Source organism: Medicago sativa, chromosome 1, assembly GCF_051527215.1.
Source record: "Medicago sativa cultivar Bolivia chromosome 1, Bolivia_mono, whole genome shotgun sequence".
NCBI lineage: Eukaryota > Viridiplantae > Streptophyta > Magnoliopsida > Fabales > Fabaceae > Medicago > Medicago sativa.
Window position 1 is genome coordinate 57880578 of NC_140749.1, and position 7145 is coordinate 57887722.

Genomic DNA, 7145 nt, shown 5'->3' on the forward strand with positions numbered 1-7145 from the left:
GAAGATTTGAAGAAGATGAAGATTTTAGGGTTCTAAGGTTGAGAGAATGCGCTTACTTCGCAAACGGTTTGAGAGCAAATGTGTTTGTTGTGAGTGAGTAGTGTGTGAATTGACAAAGTGTTAAAAGTAAAACGATTGCAATTCAAAAGAGACAAACAAACATAACATTAATGACAAGATTGGGGGCGCGTGAAAAGTACTTTCAAAGCTTTTAAATCATCATTGCCCTTTTAGTTATACACCAACACATACAGGCCACGTAAGAAGTTCACAGAGTAACTACCAGGTTAGTGGGCCAGAAGTTACTTTAAAAAGTAACTCCCAACGTTTCCACTTATTCAACTATTCAGAAGCAACAAATCCAGCTTCTGGACTTCAGATGCTGATGTCATCATCAGAAGCGAGTTTTCCTCAGAACCTCAATAAAGAGCTTCTGATGGACTACTGCTTCTGAACTAACTTCAGAACCTAAAATCCTATTCAGGAGCAAGCAAACATTTAATCAGACACGAAGTGCATGTTCAAATTTTTCTTTATAAAATCAAATCTTTCAACAGTTAAAGGCTTAGTAAATATATCAGCCCATTGATTTTCAGTATCAATGAATTGTATATCTAAAATTCCTTTTTGAACATAATCTCTGATAAAATGGTGTTTGATTTCAATGTGCTTAGCTCTTGAATGCAAAATTGGATTTTTAGACAAACAAATAGCAGCAGTATTATCACAATAAATGGGAATACTGTTAGCAGTTATCTGATAATCTTCCAACTGATGTTTCATCCAAAGTAGTTGTGTACAACAACTTGCAGCTGAAATGTATTCTGCTTCTGCTGTAGACATAGCAATAGTTGTTTGTCTTTTGCTAGCCCAGGATATAAGATTATCACCCAGAAATTGACAATTGCCACTGGTTGATTTTCTTTCAATCCTATCACCAGCATAATCAGCATCACAGAATCCAATTAGCTTATAATCTAAGGATTTCCTATAAAGGAGTCCAAGATTAGTTGTTCCCTTCAAATACCTGAAGATTCTCTTGACAGCAGTCATATGAGATTCTCTAGGATCTGATTGGAATCTTGCACACAAGCATACACTGAATAAAATATCTGGCCTAGATGCAGTGAGGTATAACAAAGAACCAATCATACCTCTATACAGCTTCTGATCTACTTTAGCTCCTTCATCTTCTTTGCTCAGGTTGCACGTAGGATGCATTGGAGTGTTCATCACTTTACAATCTTCAAGTTTGAACTTCTTCAGAAGCTCCTTTGTGTACTTTGATTGATGAACATAGACTCCATCTTTGCATTGATTGATTTGAATGCCAAGGAAGAACTTCAGCTCTCCCATCATGCTCATTTCAAATTCATCCTGCATTAACTCAGAAAATTCCTTGCAAAGAGATGCATTAGTAGAACCAAATATTATATCATCAACATATATTTGCACAACAAGAATATCTTTCCCAAGGGTCCTTCTGAAGAGTGTAGTGTCAACCTGTCCTCTCTTAAAATCATTTTTGATTAAGAAATTACTTAGTCTATCATACCAAGCTCTGGGAGCTTGTTTCAAGCCATATAGTGATTTCTTCAGTTTAAAAACATGGTCAGGATATTTAATATCCTCAAATCCAGGAGGTTGCTTAACATACACTTCTTCTTCTATGACACCATTGAGAAATGCACTCTTGACATCCATCTGATATAATATTATGCCGTGATTAACTGCATAGGAAAGAAGTAACCTGATTGCTTCCAATCTTGCAACTGGAGCAAACGTTTCAGTGTAATCAATGCCTTCTTGTTGACTATACCCTTGTGCAACAAGTCTGGCTTTGTTTCTTGTTACTTCACCTTGCTCATTCAGCTTGTTTCTGAATACCCATTTTGTTCCAATAATGTTCTTGTGCTGAGGTTTGGGTACCAGATCCCACACATCATTTCTTTGAAATTGATTCAACTCTTCTTGCATAGCTAGGATCCATCCATCATCTGAAAGTGCTTCATCAACTGTTGTAGGTTCAATCATTGAGATTAGTCCAATCATTGACTCTTCTTGTCTGAAATGTGATCTTGTTCTTCTTGGACTATCTTTGTTTCCAATGATTAGCTCCTCAGGATGTGAAGACTTGTGTTTGAATGTGTTTCTGGGAGGATCTTCTTGATGTGAGCCATCTTGTGCTTCATCAGAAGCAGTTTCATCTTGCGCTTCTGATGTGGGTTCAGCTTCTGGACTATCTTCAGACTCAGCTATCTGATCAGGTTCTGGAGTAGCTTCAGGAACCTGTATCTCTGCAAAACTTTCACCCAGCTTTGAAGTTTTATCTTCAAGCTCCTTGTCATCAAATTTAACGTGCATAGATTCTTCAACACAGAGTGTTTCTGAATTATACACTCTGTATGCCTTTGACCTTTCAGAGTAACCTAAAAAGATTCCTCTTTGGGCCTTGGCATCAAATTTCTTTAGGTAGAGCTTGTTGTTCAGAATGTAACAAGTACATCCAAATTGATGAAAGTAAGAGATATTGGGTTTTCTTCCTTTAAAGAGTTCATATGCTGTTTTCTCCAAAATAGGTCTAATATAGATCCTGTTTTGAACATAGCATGCTGTATTCACTGCTTCTGCCCAAAAATGTTTTGGTAAATTGTTTTCATGAATCATGGTTCTGGCCATTTCTTGTAAAGTTCTATTCTTTCTCTCTACAACTCCATTTTGTTGTGGTGTTCTAGGAGAAGAGAATTCATGGAAAATTCCATGTTTTTCACAAAAAGCTTCAAATGGCTCATTTTCAAATTCTCCACCATGATCACTTCTGACTTTCAAAATTTTTGATTCTTTTTCAGATTGAATTTGAGTGCAGAAGCTACTGAATACATCACACGCAACATCTTTACTCTTTATGAATTTCACCCAAGTCCATCTGCTGTAATCATCAACAATGACTAATCCATATCTACTTCCATATAAGGATGCAGTACTCACTGGTCCAAATAAATCAATATGGAGTAATTCTAAAGGTCTTGAAGTTGAGACAATGTCTTTGGTTTTAAAAGATGATTTCACAATTTTCCCTCTCTGACATGCACCACAAAGTGCATCTGAATGATAGTCAATGTCTGGTAGCCCTTTCACAAGTTGTAACTTACTAAGCTTAGAGATTAACCTCTAGTTAGCATGTCCCAACCTTCTGTGCCACATCCATTTCTTATCATTCACTGATAGTAGGCAGATCACCTTCTGATCAGCCAGTTCAGAAAAATTGATTTTATAGACATTGTCAACTCTCTTTCCCTTGAACACAATGGATTTGTCTTTCTTGTTGATTACTGTACAGTTGGGTTTTTCAAAAAGCACATCATAACCATTATCACAAAATTGACTTATGCTCAAAAGGTTATGTTCAAGACCATCTACCAACCATACATTATTAATTGAGGTAGAGGAATTACCAATAGTTCCTGTACCTATGATCCTGCCTGACTGGTTGCCTCCAAATTTCACATTTCCTCCCTCTTTCATTGTTAGGCTGAGGAACATGGACTTGTCTCCTGTCATGTGTCTTGAGCAACCGCTGTCTAGGTACCATGATCTTTGCTTTGGCACTGCTCTTAGACATACCTGCATTATTGACATTTTTAGATTTAGGTACCCATTGTTCTATGGGTCCTGGAAGGTTAGTACTTAAGGCTTTACTCTTCACTTCTTGTACCTTGTGCTGTGAGTTGGGTTGCTTCTGATTAGCCATCACCTTAGGTTTTGGTACTTCAGAAGCAGTAACTGTCTTCTTCTGAAACTTAGACTTCAGAACCCCAGATTTTGGTTTCACCAGACTCTGAGGAATAGGTTCTGATCTTTTCAGGATCCTAACCTTTGAAGTTTTGGAATCAGATTTGATCATAGCCTTTGACTTAGAGTTCTTTGGCTTTGAAGTAATCTTAGCCTTAGAACTAGAAGCTTCAGGTTCTGATTGAACAACAGTTTCCAACTCAGCCCCTTCTGGTACAAAGAATGTTTTCAGACCTTCCTTGATGCATTCACAACAAGACTTTAGATTGGTTTTCTCCAGTTTCACTTCTGGAAAGCCAATTCCTCTGCCATTGTTCTTGTAAATGCTATAAATCATAGAAGCCACTCTGCTTCTGTCAATGCCAGATATAATGAAGTCTTCAAGAGCAATTTCATGATTACTTAAAGGTTTTTCATTACACTTTTCTTGTAGCTTCTGACATAAGAACCTGAGCTGATCTTCATATGTTTTACACATGAAGTCAAAGCCCCTAAGTCCCTGTTCAGAAGCTTTCAGATCCAATAGAGTTGATTTTTGCTGTTGTACCAAATCAGCATATTTTTCTTTTAAATCCTTCAACTCATTGGTTCTTACTTCAAAATGTGTAAGAAGTTCTTTAAGTGACTCAACAAGTTCATCTCTGGGAATTTTGGAATATACCTCATTTTCATCTTCTGAGTCTGAATCTGATCCAGCTTCTGAAGTTGCTGTTGCTACCAACCCAACAGCTACCTTTGCATCTTCATCAGCTTCCTCTTTATCAGATCCAGATTCACTACCCAAATCATCCCAGGTTGCCATTAAACTCTGCTTAATCTGCTTCTTGAGTTTGCTTGGTTTGAAGGTAGACCTCTTTGACTTGTCCTTTGACTTTTCTCTTTGAAGATCAGGGCATTCAGCAATGAAGTGACCTGGCTTCTTACAGTTGAAGCATCCCTTCTGATCTTCTTTCCTTGAGCTTCTGGAGTTACCCCTTCTGGAGAGAAACTTTCTGTTCTTCTTGGCCAGATATTGAAGTCTGTTTGAGAGCATGGCCATTTCAGCAGCATCTGGTTCAGAGTCTGAACTTGACTGTTCTTCCTCTTCAGATTCAACCACTTTGAGAGCTTTTGATGACTTGCCTTTGGATGGAAGAGCTATTGATTTACTCTTCTTAGTAGACTCATGTTCATTAAGACTTAACTCATGAACTTTGAGAGAACTAACAAGATCTTCGACACTTAAAGTGTTTAAATCTTTAGCTTCCTCAATGGCAGTCACTTTTGGTCTCCATCTGGCAGGTAAGCTTCTGAGTATCTTGCTTACATGATCAGAAGCAACATAGCTCTTCTTTAGAATCTGTAGACCAGAAACTAAGGTTTGAAACCTTGAGTACATCTCCTCAATAGTTTCATCATCCTTCATTTTGAATAACTCATACTGATGTACAAGCAGGAGAGCCTTTGCTTCTTTGACCTTCTTGCTCCCTTCATAATTTGAACAGAGAGAAGCAAACATAGCTTTAGCAGTGGATTTGTCACTCATCTTCATGTATTCTGCTTTGGGTATGGCAGTGACAAGAGCTCCTCTGATAATATGATGCTTCTTGTAAAGTTTCCTCAGTTCTGGAGTATGTTTCTTTCTATCCACAGCAGCTCCTTCTTCATCAAGGACTAAACCACCAACGCCGTCTTCCAGAATATCCCACAATTCTTCATCTAGGCTCATGATGTAACTGTAAAAATTGGTCTTCCACCAAGAGAACTCTTCAGCATCTCCATTGAACTTTGGAACTTTTCCAACACTGGTTTTCTTACTATCACTATAATCATGTGAGACATTTTTATAGCTAGTATCACCATCAGGAGGAGGAGTAGTCATGTTTTTCTCAGATCTTTGACTGTTGCACGGTTAAGTGATACACAACAGACCAAGGCTCTAGATACCAATTGAAGGTGAGAAAAACACAAGAAGGGGGGTTGAATTGTGTTTTTAAAAATTCTTCGTTTCTCTAAATAACTGAATACACTGATCAGAAGCTAAGTGAGACAGCTTCTGAAGTGATGATCAGAATCTAAATGCAGCGGAATAAAACAGAGAGAGAGAAGAAGAACGACACAAAGCAATTATACTGGTTCCTTCCACAATCCGGAAGTAGTCCAGTCCCCCTTGCACTTCCAAGGAGATTTCACTATGAGTAATATCTGATTACAAATGCTCAAGCACACAAGCAAGAGACTTCCAATGCTCAAGCACACAAGCAAGAGACTTCCTTTGCTCAAGAACACAATCAAGAGACTTCCTGCTCAAGCACAACTGCAAGAGACTTCCTAACTAAACAAAATTACACAGAAAATTGTTTAAGGTTGAACACTTGATATACAATCAGAGGTGCTCACAATACAAATCAGATACAGACTCAATGGACTTAAGAATTTCTAAGATATGACTTTGAGACACAGAAATTCTAAGTGAATGCAGAACAATTTCAGCAGAGGTTTGGTACTAGTGAGAATCTTGTGAGTCTTTCGTTCAGCGTTCTTGCATTGCCAATTCTCTAGGTCTTCACTCCTTTATATAGAGGTGTGAAAGAGACGTTGTGAAATTGCCAGCACACCAAAGAGTCGTTGTTGAAGCTTGATCTTTCACCAATGATCTTTTGCCTGATTTGGTTGTTGTCCTATGAAGAACAAATTTGAAATCCATTCCTTATCCAAAGGAACATCTATGCAGGCGAGACCGTATTCTGGAGCTGTTTTCTTGTCTTGAAGTGCAGACACAAAACAGAGTAGTGGAGAACGTGGTTGTACAATTCGTACAAAGTACAATGTCAACGCTTTCGTCCAAATTGCAAACACACACCTTCAAACACCTTTGAAATGACCGTTGCAAGCTCCACTAATCCTTTGTTTGTGTTTTCGAATCCAATAGACAGCTTTTGCATTGATGATTCTTCAATTCTTGATTCTTTGCAAATCCAGTTGATATTCAGCTTCTGGTGAAATGGCTTCTGATGAGGCAGCTTCTGATGATGCAGCTTCTGATGATGCAGCTTCTGATGATGTGACTTCTGGACCTCTTGTCTTCAGGAGCACTATTCTTCAGGAGCGCTATTTCTTCAGGAGCAGCTTGACTTCAGGAGCGCTTTTTCTTCAGGAGCAAGTTGCCTTCAGGAGCGTCCAAGCTTCAAATTTTGTTGTTTCCATAGCTCTTTATTTGCTCATTCAGAACCAATGATGATGTAACTTTATAATTATGGTCCTGTACACTTGAACAAATATTAGCTAATCCAATTTACAATTTTTAATACCTTGTTATCATCAAAACTCTTTAAGGTTTATTGTTAAACACATTTTGTTCCAACAACTTGGAG